Source organism: Camelus bactrianus, chromosome 5, assembly GCF_048773025.1.
Source record: "Camelus bactrianus isolate YW-2024 breed Bactrian camel chromosome 5, ASM4877302v1, whole genome shotgun sequence".
NCBI lineage: Eukaryota > Metazoa > Chordata > Mammalia > Artiodactyla > Camelidae > Camelus > Camelus bactrianus.
The window spans coordinates 5830792-5856420 of NC_133543.1; the positions used below are offsets into that span (position 1 = coordinate 5830792).

The 25629-nt window shown below is 39.1% G+C and overlaps 1 long non-coding RNA gene across 6 annotated transcripts in view; it reads right to left on the reverse strand.

Annotated features, from left to right (window-relative positions):
* The window catches only part of LOC141577677 (uncharacterized), a 65597-nt gene that overhangs the window by 28749 nt on the left and 11219 nt on the right, over positions 1-25629 (reverse strand). For 5 of the 6 annotated variants that reach the window (XR_012506918.1, XR_012506919.1, XR_012506921.1 and 2 more), the window contains 4 exons: positions 24991-25185; positions 23929-24215; positions 21278-21392; positions 16233-16332 (listed from right to left, as the gene is read on the reverse strand). This is a non-coding gene — a long non-coding RNA (uncharacterized LOC141577677). The remainder of the gene's footprint in view (positions 1-16232; positions 16333-21277; positions 21393-23928; positions 24216-24990; positions 25186-25629) is intronic. The other variant, XR_012506922.1, reaches the window with a different exon arrangement.

Below are 25629 nucleotides of genomic sequence, written 5' to 3' on the forward strand. Positions count from 1 at the left end.
ACACCGCACCAGAAAATCTACAAAGCCCTCGTGTACTATTTCCTGACACTTGCAGGTCACCCAAATACCCCAGATCCTCCAAGTAAACAACTAGTAAGAGGAACTGAGCTGGCTCGTCTGTCAGATCCCTGATGGCAGGACGGATTTGTCCTCTCCTGCTCTCGGGATCATCCGTTCTCCTTCTGTGTGCCCTTCCCCGATTGAAGGAGACTGTTCTTTGTTTATGGGCTATGGAGTATTTGTGGCTGTCTGATGAGAACCTTTGAAACTAGAGCTCTTGGTGAGAATGGAAGCATGGCACCCACGTCTCATGAGCTCAGCTACCGAACAGCCTCATCTAGCCAAGACTATGGCCAACACCAGGGGTCCATGCTGTTGAGTGTTGGGTCTGGAGAGCAATGCCTCCACCACTGAGAAGCTGCCCCACCACTTGTGCCCTTGTCCCCATCCAGGGGGAGGTGATGCATCCATGGGGTGAAAGCCTTGAGGGCACTAGGTGACTGTGGACAAAGCTGTGACTGGCTGGTCCTGCCCCCCATGTGACCCATGTTACCCTCACATGCAGAAAATCCCCAAAGAGACCCCTGCTTGAGGGAATGGGTCACCTATAAGCCAACTGTCCTCGGGCCACCTAAGAAGCAACACAGTATACACAGTGAGCCACCCACTCACTACAGTATCCAAGGCTCACAGTTCCCTCATGTGACACCATGTACCCCCAGCAAAAAGAAGACCGTTACTTTGTAATTGACTTGAGAATTCTACTGAAAACACTGCCTTCCACCTTCCACTTATGAAGTTCTTTCCACTGTCCCCTGCTCTGCAATTGTGCAATCAGTCCAGAGCTCCCTCATGAGAAAGGAAGGAAGGGGCCGGGCAAATCCAATAAAGGAATGGCACAGCCTTTAGCACCAAGATGGTGGAAAAGTCAACTCCCAGTAGATCTTGAGCTTCAATAAACACTCACCGAAATACAGCAGGATGTTAAATGGCACTCCCACTGGTCCCAGGACAGGTTCAAGGCTGACCATAAAATGTCAAAGGGTGAGTGGTGGCCCAATTTCTGGGAATCCCAACACCTTTCCCAAAGCAGTTGGAATATTCCTCCCACTTATTAGCATATGAAGATACTGAGTGCATAAAATCTAACAATCCCACACCTCGTGGTTGCTCTCTCTGCTGAGATAGACAGCCCACACACTGTCTGTGGAGTGTGTACCTACTTTTACTTTAAACTGGAGCACCCAACCCCCATGCCTCATGGCCTTTCTGTTGCCTTCTGAAACAGCCCACTCTGTCTATGGTGTATATATCTCTCTGAATAAATCTACTTTTACTGAACTGTGGCTCTCGAATTCGTTGCTGGGCAAACCAAGGACCCACACTTGGTGAGGTGCATCCCAGGGACCCAAATACGACCTGGGATATGGCCATCCTCTCCCCCACATTTTCCTGTATCATACATTCCTTCCCAAAGGATCTCACCTTGTGCATTCCAAAATAGACAGCACTCATGTGTCCTGACCAGGATCTGCTCCTGTGTGTATCATTTCTTATTTCCACTAGAACATCAACTTCAGGAGGACAAGGATTTGGTTCTGTTCACAAAGGAAGCACCAGCACATCACAGGTGCTGGAGAAGTATTAGCTGAATGAATGAGCTGTGGGAAGTCCTGGGATTTCCACCTGGAACTCCTAGCCTCTTTGGTCCCAGCTGACTACAGGTGCTCCCTGCTACTCATGGCTGACCTCTTGCCACCACTATCTGCTCTGCCAGCACCTGAGCTGGGATGAGCTGAGATGGGCACACACCCCGGAGAGCATGGCGCATGGTTCATGCCGTTACAACACACTCGCCCCTTGACTGTTAGAGGTTACTTAGGGTGGACAAACTGAAGGCATCACCATGTGCACCGCCCTACCCCACAACTCACTTGAAGCACCAGGACTGCACACAGGGGAAACGCTGGCCCTTTGCAACCTAAGGAGAGGGACTATGGGTGAGAAGAGGGTCTCTGTCAACTAACAGTCTCTTTACAAGCCCAGTCTTAGGAAAGCTCTTTAAAGATACTTTTTGTATCTTCCTTGTGTTTCTGTAATCCCTCTAGATTTTGTCATTTTAATCTACACATCAGAAATACAGATATTCTTGAAATCTCTATTGATTTTCAATGAAGAAAATCCTCAATTTCCTACACTGCTAAGAAAATTACTGCACTTTATTTAAAAAAAGCAGCTTCTTTCATGACTTCCTATCTTCAAACACCTAATTTCACAAGAATCAGTGAAGCAGGACATGAAAATCATGCTATGCTTTATCACCTACAGGTGGGCAGGGATGAAATGAATGAGTACTGATCTCATGAGATGGGAAGGCTGGGTCTGTATTATTCCAGCTACAGATGGAAGGGTCCGTATCTGTGAGGGTGAGGAAGGACCAAGGATGAGAAACCAACATTTTCTAACCCATTTCTCTTTTTCAGAGTCCCAGACAAAACAGTGTGATTGTATCAACTAAAACAAGAACATCTGCACCCTTCAAAATGCACGCTACAACTTTACTACTACACACGGCACTCTGTCACTGACCTAAAGGCTGATGACAGCCAAGAAATTTGCAGGGATCTTATTCTGTGCTCATCCCTTTTTGTCTTTGGAACCTCAGGATATTTGCCTCCTCTCCCTGATTGTCATTTTCCTCATCCTTCAAATGGGAGTGTAACAGTCATTCATTTGCTCAGGGTCTATTCGACAACTGGAGACGGCTTATGAAAACAACAACAACAAAAAAAGCAAAACAGCAATTCTGATCTGTGCTGTCTTCCTCCTCCTCCCTGAACATGAATGGCATCTTTCACTGAATCCCGAACTTAAGGAGTAGTTCTGATGAGGAAGTCACAGGACTGCTGTGTAACAGAGAAATGACCTGGTGAAAAAGAATGAGTTGCCAGCAAATCCTCAAAACCCATAAGGGTGCAAACCCTGGGAGCTACAGGCATGGGTGGGAGTTCCTTGGTTCCCCATTTCACAAATGGGGAGAACTTTGCAGGGTCCATGAAAGACACAGATAGCCCAGTAAAACCACACCATGTTTTGGAGTAAACCAGGGCCACGTCGCTGCTGACCTGTACTTCTTTGTGTCCCAGAGCAAGAGCCTTGGGCAGGGGTTACTGTGTTTGAGAATGGACAAGAACTTTCTGTTCTGTCTCTATTGCTTTATCTCTTCCTGCAATAAAACAACTGGTAGGACTCTTATGGGGAGCAATATACCCACATTCTCTGGCAAACCACACACCAGGCAGCTCTAGCTGATTTGAGAGAGGACTCTTCAATGAACATATATACACCAAAGTTAGGCAGAAGGCTGCCTGTGACCTTGGGAATCCAAACCAACTTGTCCTCTTAATCAGGATATTCGACATCTAAAGAAAGTGTGCACCAGATGAAGACAATGACTTAGACAGCGTTGGTGGTTATGGCCAGCAGTATCTAAGGACAAGTCATGCTCTGGCAGATGGGAGCATTTTGGTTGCTTTAAGAGTTTGCTACTGAAGGGCTGGGACATTTCATTGGGCCTTGAAACTCCAGACCTCTTTACTCACAAAGGCAGACAAGTTAGGTGAGCCAGCTCAGCCTTTATTCCAACTTCCTAACCAAAATGCTATGAGGTTGAAAATATATTTCTCAGACTCTTCTGCAGCAAGGGTTCCAGATGTGGCTTTAAAAATGCCCAACAGAGATTGAAATTTGCAAATATTAACTACTATATTTAAAAATAGCTAAAAAAACTAAATTTCTTCTGTATAGCACAGGGAACTATATTTAATATCTTGTAATAACTTTTAATGAAAAATAATATGGAAAGGAATTCATACATATATATGTGTATATGAATGACCGGAACATTGTGCTGTACATCAGAAAATGACACATTGTAACTGACTATACTTCAATTAAAATATATATATATATATAATGCCCATCAGCAGCATCTGAGTGTCACTGAAAGCAGAAACCCAGATGAGTAGAGGCAGAGGTGGTTGGAGGAGCTACGTTATTTTGCTGGGATGGATGCAGCTGGCATGGCAGAGATCTAGAAGGAATGCTCACAACAGCCACTTACTGATCTGCAAGTGTGTTAGGGTAATAGCTTCCTGAAATCCTCCCCACCCCTCCTGATGAGCCAGGTGTCTGGCGTTTCTCTGGAAATCACTAGGCACAGCCTGGGACTCAAAGGTAAAAATTAAAAACTGCAGTCAGGCAGTGAAGAGGCTGGCAGGACGTGTTGGACAAAAGTAGGTCAGAATCAACAAAGAATGAGGAGGGGATACAACGTGTGCTGAGGACCCTGACTACAGTGGTGGATTGTCTGTGTTAAGGACTCTGAGTCAGTATGAGTAGATGGATTGGTGTGGACTAAAATGGTGGCCATTGTTCAGATAAATATGTGATTTGGACTATATTTATTAGAGGAGAGCTTTTTTCCCCATTCAACGTTGATCATTTCTAGGGAGCAGAAAAATACTCTGCCACACAACATCTAAGTGCAAAAGAGATGCTACGGGATGGTGGTGGTGTGAAAAATTTCAGTTCTGCAGTTCCATGGTTTCCTTAATGAGGTTCACAGCAGTTGGTACTTAAAATAAAATAAGGTACTTATAATAAAGACATCATCATATGTACATATCCTTAAAGATACACATACGGTGCTATACGTGGGCCTGAAATGTGTTCTGCATTCTAAAATCCGATAAAAAAATCAGTAGCTCAATATGCCTGTTGGCTCTATAAACATGATGTAGCTAATGATCACAGAAAACAAGATCAGCTAGTAAATTTGAAATTTGTCTTTCCCAGTGTCAAAGATAATATTTTTTGCTTTACTTAAAAAGCATTTTTTTAATTAGGACTGTCAGTGTCCATTGGTATATGGGGTTCACTAGATGTGTTCAGATATTCTAGACAGTGAATCAGAGCAAAGACTGAGGTTTAGACAGTAGTTAAATGCCTCACCCTTGTAATCAGCATCCACATATTGCTATACTGAATATCCTTAAAACTGAGAACTTCATTAAAGCAACTAAAAGAAAGGGAAAAATTAGCCACAGACTATTGGAAGATTTGTAACGTGTAAAAATGACAAAGGGATATTCATGAGCATATTCTTAAAAACCCCTACAATTTAATAAGTAAAACAACAAACGGACAACAGGTTGCACACTGATCCCTTTAGGAGAAGCCATGCAGATGAACTCTTATGTGAATGGGGCTGGAGCTGTAGAATTAGTTACTCTTGCAAGTAACTCAGTTAAAAACAAATGCAAATGGGATACACTTGTACAATATCTGAGTAAAAATCTTGGAAAACTTACTCCTCTGTTAAGCAATGACAATGGCAAAATTTGTCAATATTAACCTCTGCAGAACTCTGGAAATTTAACCAAGGCTTCCAGCAATCCGGGGAGTGTTTATTTGAGAAAAAATAACAGCTAAATCTCCATAAAGATAATCAGTTTTGTCATATTGTAACTTGATCTACCCCATCCGAGAATCCTCACCTAAATGGTGGCCTTTAAAAGCAACAGTCTCACAATCAAGGAAGGGGCAGAAGTGATTTGAAGTTACCCAAAAAATCCGCCCCCAGAGAACTGTCACTATTTCACCTATCTCAAACTCATGCTGTGCAAACAGCCTGTCCCCAGAGTGTTTGTGGAAAACAATCAGCAGTGAGTAACATTACAACTGCCTGAGGCAGTGGTACCAGTACAGGCTAACTAGATGCTGACTAGGAAACTTAGAAGGCAAAATTGAGTATTGAGACTTTCTGGGGGTGGAGGTAGGGTTAAATAGCTCCAAAAAATTCTTAGAATTGTAGAAGTGCGTACACATGTGTGGCATATGGCAAGGAAAGATCTGAGAAAATCTTAAGCCTTCAACTCTGGCTGAACTTGAGGTTCTGCATAAGCAAGAACTAAAGGCTACAAAATAGCTGCAGACTGCCTGCCGGTGCTGAGGGCATCCGTCAGCATGCAGGCACACAGCCACCTGGCAACAGCTCAAACGATTGGCTCCAGGCATTGAAAGAAATCACTGTCCAATCATTATTACAGTGACGACAACTAGGCTTTCTGCACACATACAGATCTCATGGCCATGCATGATAAAGAATACAGACTTTACAGAATTTGTTCAGGAAAGTAACTACATAAATAGCTGCAGCAGCAATGACAATGGAAGCAACGATAAACCCTGGAGATGAGGAAAATCTGGCTTTCAGTTCTGCCATAGTGTAATATTTTAAATGTCCAATTTTCAACAGAAAATTACAAGATGTACAAAGAAACAGAAAAGTTTGGCCATAACACAGGGGAGAAAGTAGTCAATAGAAACTCCCTGAGGAAACCCAGACCCTGGACTTACTAGACAAAGACTGAAATAAGGAATTACACATATGATCAAAGAGCTAAACAAAACCATGCCTAAAGAATTTAAGTATGTGAACATCTCATTGTACAGAGAATAACAATAGATAAAATTTATATTAAAAACCAACTGGACATTCTAGAGATACAAACATAATGACTACAATGAAAAATTCAATAAGAGATTTCTCTGTAGATATGAAATTGTTGAAGAAAAAGTCAGTTAACTTAAAACTACTGAGATTATCCAGTCTGTGGAACAGAAAGAAAAAGGAATGAAAAAAAATGAACACTGTGTCAGAGATAGGTTGGACACCATCAACAATACCAATACACACATAATTTGAGAGCCAGAAAGGAGAGAAAAGAAGGGGTAGAAAAAATATATAAAGAAATAATGGCTGAAAACTTCCCAAATTTGATGAAAACATTAATTTGTATATCCCAGCAGCTCAACAAACTCCACGTGGTATAAATGCAGAGACATCGAAAATAGGCACATCAGACTCAGTGGGTCAAAAGAGAAGAACAAATAATCTTGACAGCAGAAAGAGAAAAGAGGCTCAACATATTCAAAGGCTCCTCAGTAAGACAGTTGATTTCTCATCAAAAACCATGGAGACCAGAAGGCAGTGGGAAGGTATCGTCAAAGTGATAAAAGGAAAATACTGTCACCAAGTATTTTATAGCCAGCAAAATGATTCTTCAAAAAAATTAAAGGAGAAATTAAGACACTCCTATAAAAACAAAATCTGAAAGAATCCATTGCTAGCAGGCCTGTTTTACAAGAAATATTAAGGATAGTCCAGCAGCTGTAAATGAAAGGACACTCAACTGAAAAATATAGAGCACTGGTAGAGGTAACTACATGAGTAAAAAAAATAAAACAGTATAAATAGAGTATTACATGTAAGTGTTTTCTTCTAATTGATGTAAAGGACAACTGCATAAAATAATAATTATGAAACTGTGTAGATGCACTTATAAATGCATAAAGGTGTAATTTGTATGACAGTGACAGCATGAGGAGGGGGAGGGAAAAGATTGATACCAAAGCAAAGTTTTTGTGTACTATTGAAATTAAGTTGGCATTCATGTGAACTAGATTGCTTTAAAACAAGATGTTAATAGTAATCTCCGGGGCAATGGAGGAGAATGAGTAGGAGGAAGAGGAGGAGGAGAAGAAAAAGATAAAATAAACAACAAATTAAAATGCCACACTTGAAAATGCCTACTTTGTACAAAAAAGTGTAATAATAGAGCATTGGGGAAATAAAAAGACATATAGAAAGCAGATAGCAGATGTAACATCAACCTGATAAGAAATTACATTAATGTAAATGAATTAAATATTCTAATCAAAATAGTAAAGGCAGAAATAAATGGAATAGAGAATAGATGAAGAACAGAGAATAATCAACAAAAAGAAAAGTTGGTTCTTTGAAAAGATCAAGAAAACTGACAAATTTTTAGCTAGTACTGAAGAAAAAAAGAGAGAAGATTCAAATTACTAAGATGAGAAATGAAAGGAAGGATGTCACTACTGCCCTTACAAAAATAACAAGGAATATAAGGGAATACCATGAATACTTGTATAGCCAATAAATGAGATAATCTAGATGAAATGGATAAATTCCTTGAAGGATATAAGTGACTAAATCTAATTCAAGGAGAGATAGAAAACTCAAATAATCCTACAATAAGTAGTGACTGAAACAGTAATCCAAAACATTCCCACAAGGAAATGCTAGGCCCGTATGGCTTTGCTGGTGAATTCCATCAACTACTTAAAGAAAAAACAAAAACAAAAAACAAACAAACAAAAAAATGCTTCACAAACTCGTCTAAAAATAAAGAGGTGGGCACACTTCCCAATTCATTCAATGACACAAGTATCACACTGATACCAAAACCAGACAAAGGCATCACAAGAAAACTAAAGACTATCTCTTATGGATATAAGTGTAAAAGTCCTCAACAGAATACAAGCAAATCCAATCCAGTAACATATAAAATAGACCACAATTCAGTGGAATGTATCCAGGTATGCAAAGGCATTTCAACATACAAAAGTCTATTCATGTAATATGCCATATTAATAGAATAATGGATAAAAACTAGGAATAGAAGAGAACTTCCTCAACATGACAGAGAACATCTATGAAAAACCTGGAGCAAAGATCATACATAATGGTGAAAGACTGAATTATTTCCTCCCAAAATCAACATTGTACTAGAGGTTCTAGTCAAAGCAAACAGACAAAGAAAATAAAGCCTCTAGATTAGAAAGAAAGAAATAAAACTATTTCAATTCCAGATGACATGATATTATACATTGAATTCACAAGGAATCCACAAAGAAAAAAAAGAGAGAGAGAGAAAAAAAAAAACTATTAGAATTAACAACATAGTTTGAGCAAAATTGTAAGACAAATATCAATATATAAAAAAGTAATTATATTTCTATACAACAGCAGTGAATAATCTAAAAATAAAATGAAGGAAATATTTTCATTTACAATAGCATCAAAAAGAATAAAATACTTAGGAATATTAAGAAAAATATGTGGAATACTGAGAAAAATGTCTGAAAATGGTAAATTGAAAACTAAAATACTACTGATAGAAGTTAAAAATGACCTAAAATAAATGGAAAGCTCTTCTGTGTTCATGGATCAGAAGCCTTATTATTGATAGGAAGGCATTTGTCCTCAAAATGACATATAGATTCAGTGCAACTCTGGCTTTTTGGGAGAAATGAACAAGCTGATCCTAAAACTAATATGGAAATGCAACATACCCAGAATAGTCAAAACAATCTTGAAAAAGAACAAAGTTTTGAAGTTTCCAAATTCAAAACTCAGTAACAAAATGGTAATCCATACAGTGTGGTACTTGCATAAAGGACAGACAAATAGATTGAGAGAAAAGAACTGAGAGTCCATAAACAAACTCTTACACATAGCCAGTTAATTTTTCATAAAGGTTCCATGACAATCCAATGGGGAAAAATTAATCTTTATAAAAATGATGCTGGGACACCTGAACATACACCTGGAAAGAAAGAAAACTGAACTTTTACCTTAACACCATTTATTAAATTTAACTCAAAATAAATCACAGACCTGAAACTATAAATCTTTTAGATAATGAACAATGAGAAAATCTTCAGGATTTTGAAGTACAAATACTTCTAAGATATGACAGCAAAAGCACAAACAACAAAAGAAAAAAAATCAAGTAAACTGGACTTCAGTAAAATTAAACACTTCTGTGCTTCAAAGGGCTTCATCAAGAAAGTAAGAAGACAATCCACAGAATGGGTGAAAATATTTCCAATATTTTCCCTGATAAGGGACTTTTTATCCAGAATAGACAAAGGAGACTTAAAACATGACAATACAAAAACAAATACAATTAAAATTGGCAAAGAATTTGAATAGATGTTTCTCCAAAGAAGACATACGAATGGGAAATAAGCACATAAAAAGATGTTCAACATCAGTAGGCATTAGGGAAACAGAAATCAAAAGCACAATGACATGCCACTTCATAACAACTAGGATGACAATTATATATGATATATGATATATAAATATGTATCTATAAACCCGGTAATAAAAAGTGTTGATGAGGATGTGGAGAAACTGGACTCCTCATACATTACTACTGGAAATATAAAATGGTGCAGTTACTTTAAAAACTACTTTAGCAATTCCTCAAAATGTTAAAAGTAGAATACATCCCAGCAATTCCATTTTTTGATATATCCTGAGGAGAACTGAAAATATGTGTTCACACAAAAACTTGTCCATGAGCATTTACAGCAGAATTATTCATCATCAACTGATGGATGGATAAGCAAAGTGGTGTATTTATAACAATGGTATATTATTTGAACACAAAAAGGACTTTGGGTACTGATATATGCTACACCATGGATGAGCCTTGACAACGTCACACTAAATGAAAGACGACAATCAAAAAAGGCAGCATACTGTATGGTTCTACTTATATGAAATGCCCAGAACAGGCAAATCCGTAGAGACAGAAAGTAGAGTGGTGGCTGCTGGGGTCTAAGGGAAAGGAAGTTTAGGGAGTGACTTACTAAAGAGTACTGGTTCCTTTTGGGAGTGATGGCTACAAAACCCTGAAATGTACTTAAAAATCTAATGCACAATTTCAAAGGCTGCATTTTATGGTATGTGAATTATATCTCCATAAAGCTGTTACTCTTGAAGCTGAGCCCACATATGGAGCAACTGGCCCAGCACTGACTGCAGCATCTGGAGGGGGAGTGACCCACCCACCCACCACAAAGGAAAGGATCACCTGACCCAGTGTTGGAGGGGTGCAATCTTCTTGCCGACAGACACTGTGAGCAGCACAGACAAGGGGGCCAACAGAGCAAGGTGAGTTCGTGAAACAGGGCGAAGACACAAAGGCCTCTCAATAAAACCATTAAGAGCACACAGTCTCTAGGAGAACACATCTTTGTTTTTAAAATCTTTTTATATCTGTTTTATTCCTATTACATTTTTAATCTTTATTTTTAAACAGTTCTATATGTTTACAATTCTCATTTCATTTTTAATTCTCTTGGTTTTGATCTGTTATTTATTAGTCACAGGTTTCAAATATTGTATTTTGAATTTTCTCTTCTTTTTATTAAGATTCTTAAAAGATATCTCAACTCGATTCCTATTCTGCTTCAACTTGCTCTTCTATTATTGATTATACACTGTTTTCAAACCTTCTTTTCCTCCATTCTTTTAAAATTCTCTCTCTCTCTCTTTTAAGTTTTATTCCCACATAGGCTTTATATAGATAAATAAATAAACTCCTTTAAGGACCACAATAGATAACTGATACTCCTTAAGCCACAGTGCCAGAGAGATATGAGCAGAATGAAGAAGCAGAGGAAGTCCTGCCAATTAAAAGAGCAAGAGAAATCCCCTCAAAGAACGATCAATAAAATAGACATTGATGGCCTACTAGATCAAGATTTCAAAAAAGAAGTGATCAAATTACTGAAGGAACTAAAAGAGATAGTCTTTAGAGACATAAAATATATCAAAAACAAAATAGAAGGTATAAAGAAGAGCCAAGTAGAATTGGTAAATTCATTGGCTGAAATGAGATCTGACCTAAAGGCTGTACAAAGCAGGCTAGATAATGCAGCAGAACGAATAAGTGACCTAGAAGACAGGACAACAGAAAGCACCCAATCAGAACAGCTGAGAGAAAAACAAATATAAAACAATGAAAACAATATAAGGAACCTATGGGATAATATAAAGCATGCCAATCTATGCATAATAGGGGTTCCAGAAGGGGAAGAAAGAACAAAGGGGATGGAAAAGGTAATTAAAGAAATCATGACTGAAAACTTCCCAAACTTAAAGAAGGAATCAGACACCCAAGCACAGGAGGATCAGAGGGTCCCAAACAGGAAGAGCCCAAAGAGAAACATGCCAAGATATATCATAAATCAAGATGGCTAGACTGAAGGATAAAGAAATGATCCTAAAGGCAGCAAGAGGAAAACAAAGAGTGAGTTACAAGAGAAGGCTCTCAGCTGATTTCTCTACAGAAACACAACAGGCCAGAAGGGAGTGGCAAGATATATTCAAAGTCCTGAATGAAAAAAAAAGATGCAGCCTAGGATACTTGCTCCAGCAAGGCTATCCTTTAGAATAGAAGGAGAGATAAAGAATTTTACAGAGAAGCAAAATTAAAAGAATTTAGCAACAATAAACCCATGCTAAAAGAAATATTGAAAGGTCTACTCTAAATAGAAAAGAAGCAGGATGCTACAGAAATGAGAATTCATGAATGTGAGAGTATTTTTTCTTTCTTCTTTTGTTTTTAAATCTTTCGTTCTCAGTAGGATGGGTTTGAGATTACATTAATATCTCTTTAGTATACACAGTTACAGTAATTGGTTAACAGACTTACAAAAAAAGTGTAATCACAAGCCAAAAACTTACAAGTGAGTCACAAAAACTAAATACAATACAAAGGAAAATTACCATACCACAAAAGGAAGAAGAAAGGAACCAAGAAGAAATACCAAATCAACTGCAAAAATAAGTTCAAAATAGCAATAAACTCTCATCTATCATTAATTACTGTAAATGTTAATGGTCTAAATGCTCCAGTCAAAAGACAGAGTAGCAGACTGGATAATAAAGCAAGAAACTTCAATACACTGCATATAAGAGACACATTTTAGGGAGAAGGACACATAGATTGAGAGTGAATGGACGGAAAAGGATATTCCATGCAAATGGAAATGCCAAAAAAGCAGGTGTAGCAGTACTGATTTCAGACAAAATAGACTTTAAAACAAGGGCCATAAAGAAAGATAAATAAATACATTTTATAATGATTAAAGGAGTGATACAAGATGAAGATATTACAATCATTAATATATAAGCACCCAACATGAGCACCTAAGTACATTAAACAACTACTAACAGAGATAAAGGGGGAAATTGATGGGAATACAATCATTGTCAGAAATTTTAACACCACATTAACATCACTAGACAGATCTTCCAGACAGAAAATAAATAAGGCAACAGAGAAATTAAATGATACAAGAGAATAATTGGATTTAGTGGATATTTTCAGAGCATTAAAATCCTCCATAATAGAATACACATTCTTTTCAAATGTGTGTGGAACACTTTCTAGGATTGATCATGTACTTAGTCACAAAAGAAGCCTCAACAATTTTAAGAAGATAGAAATTATCTCAAGCATCTTTACTGACCACAATGCCATTGAAACTAGAAATCAACTTCAGAGAAACAAAGGAGAAAGAAAGGAAAGCATTGAGATTAAACAACATGCTATTAGAAAACAAATGGGTCGATGATGTAATCAAAGTTGAAATTAAAGAATACCTTGAGACAAATGAAAATGAAAACACAACCACACAAAACATACGGTACACAGCAAAAGCAGTACTAAGAGGAAAGTTTAGGGTAATGCAGGCCTTCCTCAAAAAAGAAGAACAATACCAAATAAACAATCTAACCCACCAGCTGAAAGAACTAGAAACAGAAGAGCAAAAACACACAAAAGTCAGCAGAAGGAAGGAAATAATAAAGATCATGGAGGAAATAAATAAAATAAAGATTAAAAAAATAGAGAAAATAATCAATCAAACCAAAAGCTAGTTTTTTGAAAGAGTAAATAAAATCGACAAACCTCTGGCCAAACTCACAAAGAAGAAGAAAGAGAGAGCACAAATTTGCAAAATAAGAAAGGAAAATGGAGAAATTACAACAAATAACATAGAAATACAGAATATCATATGAGAATATCATGAAAAACTACATGGAAAAGTGGATAACCTAGAGGAGATGGACAAGTTTCTGGAAACATACAGTCCACTAAGACTGAATCAAGAAGAAACTATCCACTTGAACAAATGGATCACTAGGAATGAAATTGAATTAACAATAAAAAACTTCCCTACAAATAAAAGTCCAGGACTGGACAGCTTCACCAGGGAGTTCTACCACACATACAAAGAAGAACTCATACCAGTCCTTCTCAAACTCTTCCAGAAGATTGAAAAGAAGGAATATTCCCAAACTCATTCTATGAAGCCTCCATTACCCTGATACCAAAACCAGGCAAAGACACCACCAAAAAAGAGAATTACAGACCAATATCACTGATGAACACAGATGAAAAAATCCTTACCAAAATACTAGTAAATAAAATCCAACAGCACATAAAAAAATAATACATCATGCTCAAGTGGGGTTCATCTCAGGGACACAAGGGTGGTTCAACATATGAAAATCAATCAATGTAATACTTCACATCAACAAGGAAAGGACAAAAACCACATGATCATCTCAATAGATGCAGAAAACTTTTGATAAAATTCAACACCCATTTATGATAAAAATTCTCACCAAAGTGGGTATTGAGGGAACTTATCTCAACATCATAAAAGCTATATATGACAAACCTACAGCCAGCATAGCACTCAATGGTGAAAACCTCAAAAGATTCCCACTAAAATCTGGGACAAGTCAAAGATGCCCACTATCACCACTCCTATTCAACATAGACTTGGAAGTCCTGGCCACAGCAATCAGGCAAGTAACAGAAGTAAAAGGGGTCTAAATTGGAAAAGAAGAGGTAAAAGTGTCACTATATGCAGATGACATGACAATATATATAGAAAACCCTAAAAGGTCCACACAAAAACTACCAGAGCTGATCGAAGAATATAGCAAAGTAGCAGGTTACAAGATTAATGTTCAAAATCAGTTGCATTTCTTTACACAAATGATGAATCAACAGAAAAAGAAAGTAAAGAAACAATCCCCTTTAAAATAGCACCCAAAGTAATAAAATATCTAGGAATAAATCTAACCACAGACGTGACAGAATTATACACAGAAAACTATAAAGCATTGGTGAAGGAAATTAAAGAAGACTTTAAAAAATGGAAAAGTATCCCATGCTCTTTGATTGCAAGAAGCAATATTGTTAAAATGGTCACACTGCACAAGGCAATCTACAGATTTAATGCAATCCCTACCAAATTAACCTGGACATATTCCATAGAACTAGAACAAATCACAATAAAATTTATATGGAACCATCAAATACATAGAATTTCCAGGGCATTACTGAAGAAAAAAAGAAAGAGGCTGGAAGAGTAACTCTCCCAGACTTGAGACAATACTATAGACTTACAGTCGTCAAGACAGCATGGTATTAGTACAAAAACAGACATATAGCCAAATGGAAAAGAATAGAGAGCCCAGAAATGAACCCAAATATTAAGGTCAACTAATCTTCAACAAAGGAGGCAAGAATATACAATGGAATAAAGACAGTCTCTTCAGCAAGATAAACATAAGACAAGATACAATAAAATTCCTAGGAGAAAATACAGGCAAAATATGTGACATACATCTCAGAAATCTTCCCCCAGGGCAGTCTACCCAAGCAATAGAAATAAAAGCAAGAATAAACAAATGGGACCTAATGAAACTTACAAGCTTCTGCACAGCAAAGGACACCTTAAGTAAAACAAAAAGACAACCTACAGACTGGGAGAACATTTTTGCAAATGAAACTAACAAAGGCTTGATCTCCAGAATATATAAGCAGCTCATATGACTTACTGAGAAACAACCAAATAACCCAATCCAAACATGGGCAGAAGACCAAAACAAGCAATTCTCCAAGGAAGATATACAAATGATCAATGGGCACATGAAAAATGCTCAATATCACTAATTATCAGAGAAATGCAAATCAAAAGTACAATGAGGTATCACCTCAAACCAGTCAGAATGGCCATCATTCAAAAATCCACAAATGACATATGCTAGAGAGGCTGTGGACAAAGGGAAACCTCCGACACTTCTGGTGGGAATGCAGTTTGGTGCAGCCACTGTGGAAAAGGTATTGAGTTTCCTCAAAAGTCTAGGAATAGAATTGCATATGACACAGGTATCCCACTCCTGTGCATATATCCTGAAGGAACCCTACTTCAGGATGACAGCTGCACCCCAATATACATAGCAGCACTATTTACAATAGCCAAGACATGGAGATAGCCTAAACGTCCATCAACGGATGACTGGCTAAAGAAGTGTTATATTTATACAATGGAAAACTACTCGGCTATAAAAACTGACAATATAGGGCCATTTGCAGCAACGTGGATGCTCCTGGAGAATGTCATTCTAAGTTAAGTAAGCACCGTAACAAGGAATAAAGAGAAGTTACCTCTAAGTACAGTTATTTTGATTAAAATATACATACAGAAAGCAAGTCACCCCCACGACTGCTGCCAGGAGGAGCATCTGAATGTAATAGCCCAGCCCAAGCAAAGTAGATTCCGACCTTCTCTCCGTAGAATTTCCTGCAGAAATACAGAAGGTAGTTTCAGAAGAAACACATATTCACTCTGTAGCTTCATCCTCATGTTAATTTCTTTTTTCTTTGTTTTTTGGTGGGGCATAATTAGGTTTATTTATTTGTTTTTTAAATGGAGGCATTGGGGATTGAACCCAGTACCTCATGCATGCTAGGCATTCACTCTACCACTGAGTTATACCCTCCTTCCATCATACTAATTTCTGATTCTAAATCAAGGGGGCTTTAAGTTTAAACCTCTGACTCAATTCACACTTAAAACATATGCATTTTCACAGCAGCCCCCAAATTCTACCGTGAAATAAGAAGTATTTTACGTATCATAGAAATACAGATCACTGGTTCACCTGCTGAAGAGAGATAAATGAGAACAGAGCAAAGGAGGGGACGAGGCCGACTCTGGAGCAGATGCAGGGGATCATCACCACTCACTGGACAGTTTGGCACATTCAACAAATCCCACCAAAGATCATTCTTAACAGGCTTGACACAAGTGGACTTCAACTACTGGCTCAGTCATCTGCGTCTGCCTTATCTCGGGAACTTCCCTGGAGCAAATGCAACGTAAACCACACATAATAAGGAAATGGCTGATAATGATAACAACTGGGAGTGCAATGTCTCTCTGACAAAATATTTATAAAACTCATGTGGGAATGGGAGAGGGCAGGAGGGATGTGGCTGAGTAAGGAACTGCCCTGTATTCTTTGTATCTAGCACGTCGGCTGTTCCTAGGTTTCAAAAACCCTTCAATGTTACTCAGTTAAGCTGGAGTAGACGGAACAGGCCAGGGAGGCAAGATTAGAAGAAAGGAGGCAGGGCACGAAGCGGTGCCAGGCTGGTCCTGAAAGGGAGACAGACACAGACAGGCAGACACAGAGGGCTTAGGGATGAGGCGGAACAATGAGGCGGCGGCTCAGGTGTGTTTGCTGCTGCTGATACTTCCCTCAGCTGGAGCACTGCTGACGCGGCAGTGCTGGGTAAAACCTGTGACTTTCCTCAGCTCTGAGTTCTCTCGGAAGCTTCCGGCTCAGTCTGGAGCTGAGATGAGCTCCGAGGGCCTAGCCTAGGGGGGACTCAGCTCTGAGAACAGCCTGGAGTCCTGAGAAACTTCACGCAGGAACCCCTAGGGCTGGACCAGCGCTCACAGGGCTGCTGTGAGACCAGCTCCATCGTCAGAGACGTGGGCGTGGACCATTCCATGGGGAAAATGGCTGAGCCCGATGCCAAATCAGATAGGAGGGACAAAGTGTGTTCATTCTCATGTGACTGGTCTTTGTGGCCTGGCTCACAGATGGCAGGCTCAGGATGGTGTCTGGCAGAGAAAACCCTGGCAATGGGTTTGAGATGTCTTGGATTCTTTCTTGTTAAGCTTTTTGTAATACATTCTTATCAACTATCCATCCTGAAAATGCCACATTCAAAACTGAAAGAATGTTAGAAGTTGCTTGCTCCAACTGGCCAATGGTAAACACACCCTGCTACAGTTAGAGAGCTGGTCAGGCAGCCTCTGCCTGCATATTTACAATGACGGAGAGTTCATTACTTCCAAAGGTTGCATGTCGGCAAGAATGTCAGAAAGAATTTTTGAACCTTAAACAGATGTCTGCCCCCTAGTCCTTGCTGAAAGGCTAGAAATAATGAGGATCCCTTCAAATGTAGTTTTGTCTGATTGTTATCTCTCTCTGTCAAAAAAACCCCAATTCTTAACATCAATTTTTCAAAATTCAGCTTTGATTTCTTTTTATCAAACTTATACCATACATTCATTAAAGAGTCAAACAGTTCTCGAACACCGATTGTAAAAAGGAGCAGTTCCCAAAAACCACCCCATTTCCTGGTCAGAAGCAACAATGTTCAGCTCCTACTGCTGACTCTTGGAATAAAAACTCCCTATTTCTGACTAATATCCTTGTAACAGAGCCTACTGACTTTTTCAGCTTTATGTATCACCTATTTAACTTTCTATTTTGGAAAATGAATATTAAGCTCTCTTTCAAACCACATCTCCTCTACACACCCAAACCTTCATTCTTCCAACCTTTTGATACAAATACATTATAATTTTGATCAGCTCAGTATCCTTGCTTTACATTATTAGGACTCTGTTCAGACTGTTCACAGCTGTAGCAAGTTGTCTGCTAGGCTTACTTTTTTATTCCCTACTTTGTTTTTCCTGGAGTTAATAATTGTCTTGGTGGTTCATAGCTTAGATTTCTCTGCGCTTAACAATTCAACCCCATACCTTCTCCTAATGAATAACTTTCTCAATACTTTCCAATTCATTGTCTACAAATTTCATCTCCTTGAATATATCTCTTCTGATCTCCTTCAACCTGGATTAACGACATGCTAGTCTTGTCACAGAGCTCAAGGGGCCACTAGTGGGAAGCAACAAGGGAATACATGGACCAGGAGGAGGGAACAGATCAACATAATTTCCTTCACAAAACATACTTAAAATAGTGGGAAAATTGTTTTCTTTACAAACACAAACACACACACCAACCCCAAAATCCCATAAAGAATGATTAAATAGCCATCAAACCCATTGCCCTGCCATCAAATTCTGTATAACATAAAACAAAAATAACAGAAGGAATATATCATATAAATATGAATCTCAAGGGGGATGGGGTACACTCAGTGGCAGAGTGTGTGCTCAGCAAGCATAAGGTCCTAGATTCAATCTTCAGTACCTCCATTAGAAAAAAACATTAGAAACATTAGAAAAATGTATCAACTTTAAATATTTACAAATATATAAACTTCCTCTTTTAAAACTGTTCTACAGGATAATCCGGGTTAATGAGAAAGTGCCTCTTCATGACTGTGATCCTGCTGATAATTGTGGGAGGAAATTAGAGTATGACCACATGAAATAAAATCCCTTATGAAATAATGATCCCGGGTGATAATCATTATTGGCTGCTGTCATCACAAAAAAGAGAGTCAACTGGACATTATGTACCTTATGACAGGAGTACAAAACTTCATATAACAAAAATTCTTGCACAAATTTGAACCTCGTTCAGATCAAGCTTTTAGGGGAGGATCAAATCACTTAGCTAAAGCCAATACATAGGATGGAGAAATAAGTCTAACCACAGGGGAGAATGAAATCAACCAAACAGGAAATAGAGAAACCCCTCAGCAATTTCAAGGAAAATGAGAAACAGGAAAATTATAGATTAGAACCCACTTGAGAGATATGCTAGCTGCAATGTGTGAACTTAGTCTGGATCCTGATTTCAACCCCAAAACTGCTTAAAAGTGTATTTTTGTGACAATCAGGGAATTATTTTGTAACCCTAAAAAAAATGAATATTCCAATTTTATTTGAAAGAGACCTTGTCATTTCACTAATGAAAGGTTAAGCTACGTAGGATTGCCTTCAAAATGATCCCGAAGTGGGGGAGGGGAAGAGGTGGAGATGAAAGTTGCAACAACAGTGACTCTGAGTTGATAATTCTGGAGATGGGTGACTGATACAGACAGGCTGGCTGTGCTGTTCTCTCTACTTCTGTACGTGTTTGAATCTTTCCATAAAATGTGAAACAAACAAAAAGACTTCAGTGATTTAAAATCCTCACTTGGAAGGTTAAGAGGTTTGCCCAAGTAGGTGGGCATCTGAATGGGGCACTGAGATTAGGAAGATCAGGCACCTGGCTCCAGGCCGACCTGGGGCTACCTTGACCCTTCTCTTCTCCTCACCATCCACAGCCAGCCCATAACTGCATCCTGTCAGCTCCACTCCCCAAACGCATTCTCCCTGGCTCCCACCATCTCTCATCTGGCCCACTCCAAGAGCCTCCGACCAGGCCTCCCTGCTTCCTGGGTCCCTGCAATTCATTCTCCACATTATCTTTGCAAATTGTGAGAGAAAATTACCTTAGTGCTTAAACTATCATGACTGCTTCTCACTGCACTTAGAGTCTACACTACTTTCCGTGCTCCTGATGCCCTTCTAAACCTCGCGTCTCATCACTCTCACCAGCGTTGGCTCCAGTATCTCCTCAAACCTGCTGAGCACATTTGTGCCTCGGGGCAATGGACAAGCTGCCTCTATTCCTGGGGTGACTTATCCCAGATCCTCAAAGACCAGCCTCCTTATCACCATCTCAGCTCACATGTAACCTTCTCAAAGATAGCTTTCTTGACTCCATTTCCCCCAAGTCTCCCATCTCAACACTGTATTATTTCCTTCATTTCAATCTGAAATTGTTTCCTTATTAGCCCGATTATTTTTGTTTGCTCAGTTGTCCTTGGCCTCCCTCCTCCCAGCAGCCTTGCACAAACAGCATAAGCTCCCGGGGAGCAGCCGGCGCTGATGCTCTGAGAATACACATGCTGAGCGCGACATTACAGTCACGTGGTGTAGTGAAACGGTGTCGAACAGCAGATAGAGCTAAGCAGTGAGAATACTTCTCTTATTTTATAATTTAAGTGAAACCTAACATTTACTCCTGTTTAATGAAGAATTTGGTAGGTCTTTGTTCCCAGTTCCTGGACGGCAACCCCTAAAGCCTTGAAATTTCCCAAGATAGGAGTGTCTTTACTATTCATGGTGGACCCTTGGATGGCTTGTGTTCATGAGATAACTCAGGATGGGGACTGGCCAGCCAGAGACACCAACCATGTGATTAGAGGAGTGGGGCTTTGAGCTTTGTGACAAGTGACTGACCATCAGGAGAGGTAGGGGCTCAAATGTTAGGGCTTTGACTTACAGTTAGTGTTTGGGGTAGCCATGTCAGTAGTGACCCAATAAATCATGTCTTTGTAATAAAGTCTCCAGTAAAAACTTGGGGCAACAAAGCTCAGAGCTCCTGTGAGCTTCCTGGTAGGTAACACTCTTGGAGGACTGTCACACTCAGAAGCCATGAGGGCAACCCTGAGCCCTTCCCACTGGAGTGCTCTCCACAACAGCTCACCTGATGAGATCTAAGGGCTGCTTCTTGTCTATGCTTCGAGGAGGAGCACATTCCCTGTACAGAAGGCCCTGTTCGCTGGGGCAGCTGAGGTCCTCTGATGGAGGCTGAAGTTGCACTGGGAAGCAGAAGCAAACAGGTGAGCCTCACTGTCACCACGTGTTCACATGTTCTGCTAATAAAATGTGGTGCTAACACTTTGTGGTCATTTGTAAATAAGGGGCCCTCCTTTGCCAGAAGGGATGGAGGTACCATATAATTTTTCATAATTCTCACCGAGGATTAATACTAACGTGGCTGGAAAGGAACACTTGGATGTTACAGTCCTGGGACCACCGTGGGTACCTGGTGAGGGCCTTGCAGATGCTTAATGTCCTACAACCGGGCCAGTCTTCCACAGCAAAAAAAACTACGCCACCCAAGTGCCCAAACTGCTTCAGTGGAGGCAGCAGCCCCCTCCTTGGACACCCAGAGGAACCTGGACTCTGGCTGTTTAGGGGCAGGGTCAATTCTAAAACCCAGGCTTTTTTGTCCCCACAATTCAGTAGTTATTCGGTGACAGCACATGGAATATAAACAATAAAGAAACTTGACATGATGTTATATATTTAGCTTACTCAAGAAACAAAATTTAAATCCAGTCATTCTCCTTCCCACCTGACCTACTTTCCTTTCTCCTGTACTAGAACCAGATTATTACCCACCCAGCCTTAGCATGGGTCCTGACTCCACTTACCTCCCTCCCAAACACCACATGAGATGATTCCTCAGCCTGGATGTGGAACCAGCAATTACAACAGGCTTTAGTTGAAAAGAAATGGTTGTGTGCAGATGCCAACTAAACACTGTAGAATCCTGGTGTCCCACATTAGTAATCATGACAGCTGTTTGCAAGTGTCCCCAAAGTTCATTTCAGACTCTCACTGCTAATTTTGCTGGGATATAAATATAAAACATGTGGACTGCTGGGCTGGACTGCTATGCTGAGTCTCTGATCCAGGAAGCTCAGTGTCTGCTCCCTGCAACCAGCTCCCTGTTCTGTTCATGCATGTGCATCAAGCAGCTGTTTAGTGTCCATTTTAGTATCTTAGACAGTGCATTTCAGTATGGTCTTCATCCACAAATACGTGTACCACACAGTAGTAATGATCAATCTCAGTCTTTGCTTTCTTTTGTCTTAGAGAGTCAGATAAACGGATAGCAAGGTAACAAAGTCATAGAGCGCTATAATATAGTATTTCCTTTATTTCAATGACAGGATTTATTTAAAGAGCTTAGATATAACATCTTTGCATTTATGGCATCATTTAGCGTCTGAAGCTCTTACATTTTACAAACTTCATTTCATGCGAGATGTTGTCAGTTAGAGAAGTGCTTCTGAATTTGAGGGGTTGCTGTCATCTCAGATGGAGTCCCTAAAAAATGTCAAAACTCTGCAGTATTGTCATCATGACAAGAACTCAGACAGATGAAATTTGGAAAGCCCTGTGATTTACTAGTGCACAGACAGAAAATGGTATTTCAGAGGGAAAAAGCCTGAATTACAGAAAATGATAAATGAAATGGTCTAACATGCATTTCCCTTACAAAGAACTAATACTTCTTTGGTTGATAATAACATCTGTCAGTAATTATGAAAAGAGCTGGCAAATGCATAGTACTTACTATTAGCCAGGGCTGTTCTAAAATTCAAGCAGATTCATTAATCCCCATAGAATCTCTACGAGGTGGGTACTATTATTATCCCCATTTTATTGATGAGGAACTTGATAAACACAGAGGCTAAATGACTTTTACAAGGTAGACAGCGAGAAACCAGCACAAGTGTTCCAGCCTGAGTCTATGCTCTTGGCCACTTCTACCTTTTTTTTTTTTTTTTTTTTTGGTGGCAGGGAGATAATAAGGTAATTCTGGTGGGGGGTGGGGAGGTAATTAGGGTTATTTGTCTATTTTAGAGGAGGTGTTGGGGGCTGAACCCAGGACTTTATGCGTGCTAAGCATGCGCCCCATCACTTGAGCTGTACCCTCACCTCTCGAGTCTATGCTCTTAGCTGCTAATCCACAATGCCCCACATGGTAACTCTGGGGGAACTACAGTTCATTCATTCACCCACTTGTTAAACTCAGCCTTCCTGGTGCCTGGGATTCAGCAGTGAACAAGACAACATGGTTCCTGCCCTAAATGGGCTTGTCGACTCCTGACATATTATCTTCATTTTACCCAGGAAGTAACAAGGTCAAGAAGACTCACCTTTTCCTGTTAACACCGGAGGATACATGAAGTGCTTTATTTCATTTCTGCCATTTGACTTACACCATGGGAAGGGAAAGCTGCCTTGCAGATCCCGGAGCTCACAAGCCAGTTAATCCTGAATTTTTTTTAAAACTGTCCCTTACTTGATACTTGATCTGAGAAAGGATGAAGTAAACCTAAATAGATTCTAAGAAAGCGTGTGGTTTATACAGGGTAAATAACCAGCCACTGTTTACTATCCTAACAGGAATCTGTAGGCATATTTCTTTTCTTTCTCTTTTTTTATTTTTATGGGCAGCTTTTAAAAACCAAACCAAACCAACAAAACCAAATCACTTATAATTCAACAGCAGGTTCTAAATCACCCCCAAGACAGCAGCTAAACTCGGTTTAGACTTACAGTGAGGCTCCTGGTGGTTGGATTGATGAATGTATCTCTATCCTGAATATAAAAGTCGTTCACGCAGCTCTTCTCAAATAGGGCAATGAAAAACTCTTGTTCCGGTTGTTGATACTTTCATCCACTTGGAGGACTTTCATAAAACAGCTGAAGGTATCAAAGGCTGAGGACACGGTTTTCAGATGATTGGGATTCAGAGGCAATTTTATGTACAGTATCTCAGCGTATGTAAAGAGCACCTCCCACAGGGTGTGTACATTTGCAAATACAAGCTTGTCATCCAAAACCTATATTGGGAGAATGAAAACACAAACCAGGAAACTATTTTCACATTTTTAGTACACAGATTTTTCTTACATTGCTGGTAGTTAAAGCACTTGTGCAAACACACACAGATATGACACTGGTAAAAGTGAAGATATAATAAAAATAGATTTGCAAAACCATCATACATTTTTGCCTTAAAGTTAATTTCTTTGTTGAAATTACTGAAAAGTTATTTAAAATCCTTACAATTCATTCATAAAATAACCAATGTTTTAGATGAAGAAAAGTAAACTTGTTAACTTTTAGTCCAAATTAGTAACTAAAAATAGAAACACGAAAAAATTCTTTGCAGGGGCATTGTAATGACAATTTTTTAAATTTCTTAAACCTAGGACTATTTACATATCTGTTCAATATAATGTTAAACAGCCATTAAAAGGGATTTAAAAGAATTATATTTATTAATATGGAATATATAATAAAAGGAAAAAGAAAAAAATGTGAAATAATAATTTTCATTTTTGGAAGGGAAAAATATCTACATTTGAACAAAAAAATGTTTAGAAGGATTTTAAGATTCTTTATGTATAACTAAGGTACAGATGATTTTTAATTCCACTGTTTTTAATTCCATTGGATTTTAATTCCAATGTTCTTTCATTTTCAATTTTGGGGGAAATTTTTATAATAAAAAAACTTTAAAATTGTTCTTGCATAAATACATTAATAGATATATTTATGACTACATTCTCTGGCTATTAAAAAAGATCTCCTAGCTTTGGATCTGAAACATACATTCCATAATGCAGATTCTGACTGACTCGCCTCCCAGTCCAGAGCGAAGGCACGGCTAGGGTGACATGTTTCAAATATCATTCCAGGGAACATGCAGGCTCCCAGCCAACGGCTGCAAAGGGACTGACACTGATCTGCTTGCTCCCAGCTGCAGACCATCACAGATGAGTTTAGATTCATAGGCTCAAGTTTTCTCTGTCAAAAGAAATCAGAAAATGTTAGGCTTTTACTTTCACCAAGGGAACAAGAAGTTGTTTGATTTTCTTTTATTAAAAAAAAAAACAACAAACCAATTTGAACCTGAAGAAAAGACATTTGCTCAAAATACCACAGTAGCAATGAAGGTGCTCTGGCTGGCAGGGACTTGTTGGATTCCTGTGAGTGCTGGACTCCTCACATGGAATTCCCTTGGCACTCCAGAAGGCCTGTGGTTGTCCCCATGGGTTTGTGGCCATATGTGGTGCACAAAAGTCTCTGGCTTTGCCACAATTTCAAAGCCTTTTTTGGCTTATGAAAGGCTTTGCACTCAAATGGAGTTTTCTTGAGTCCACTCACTGATGTCATTCACCAGAGTTATAGTCCAGATCTGACATTCTAGACTCTTAAAATCTTGCAGACATTCAAATGGTTCAGGTTTGG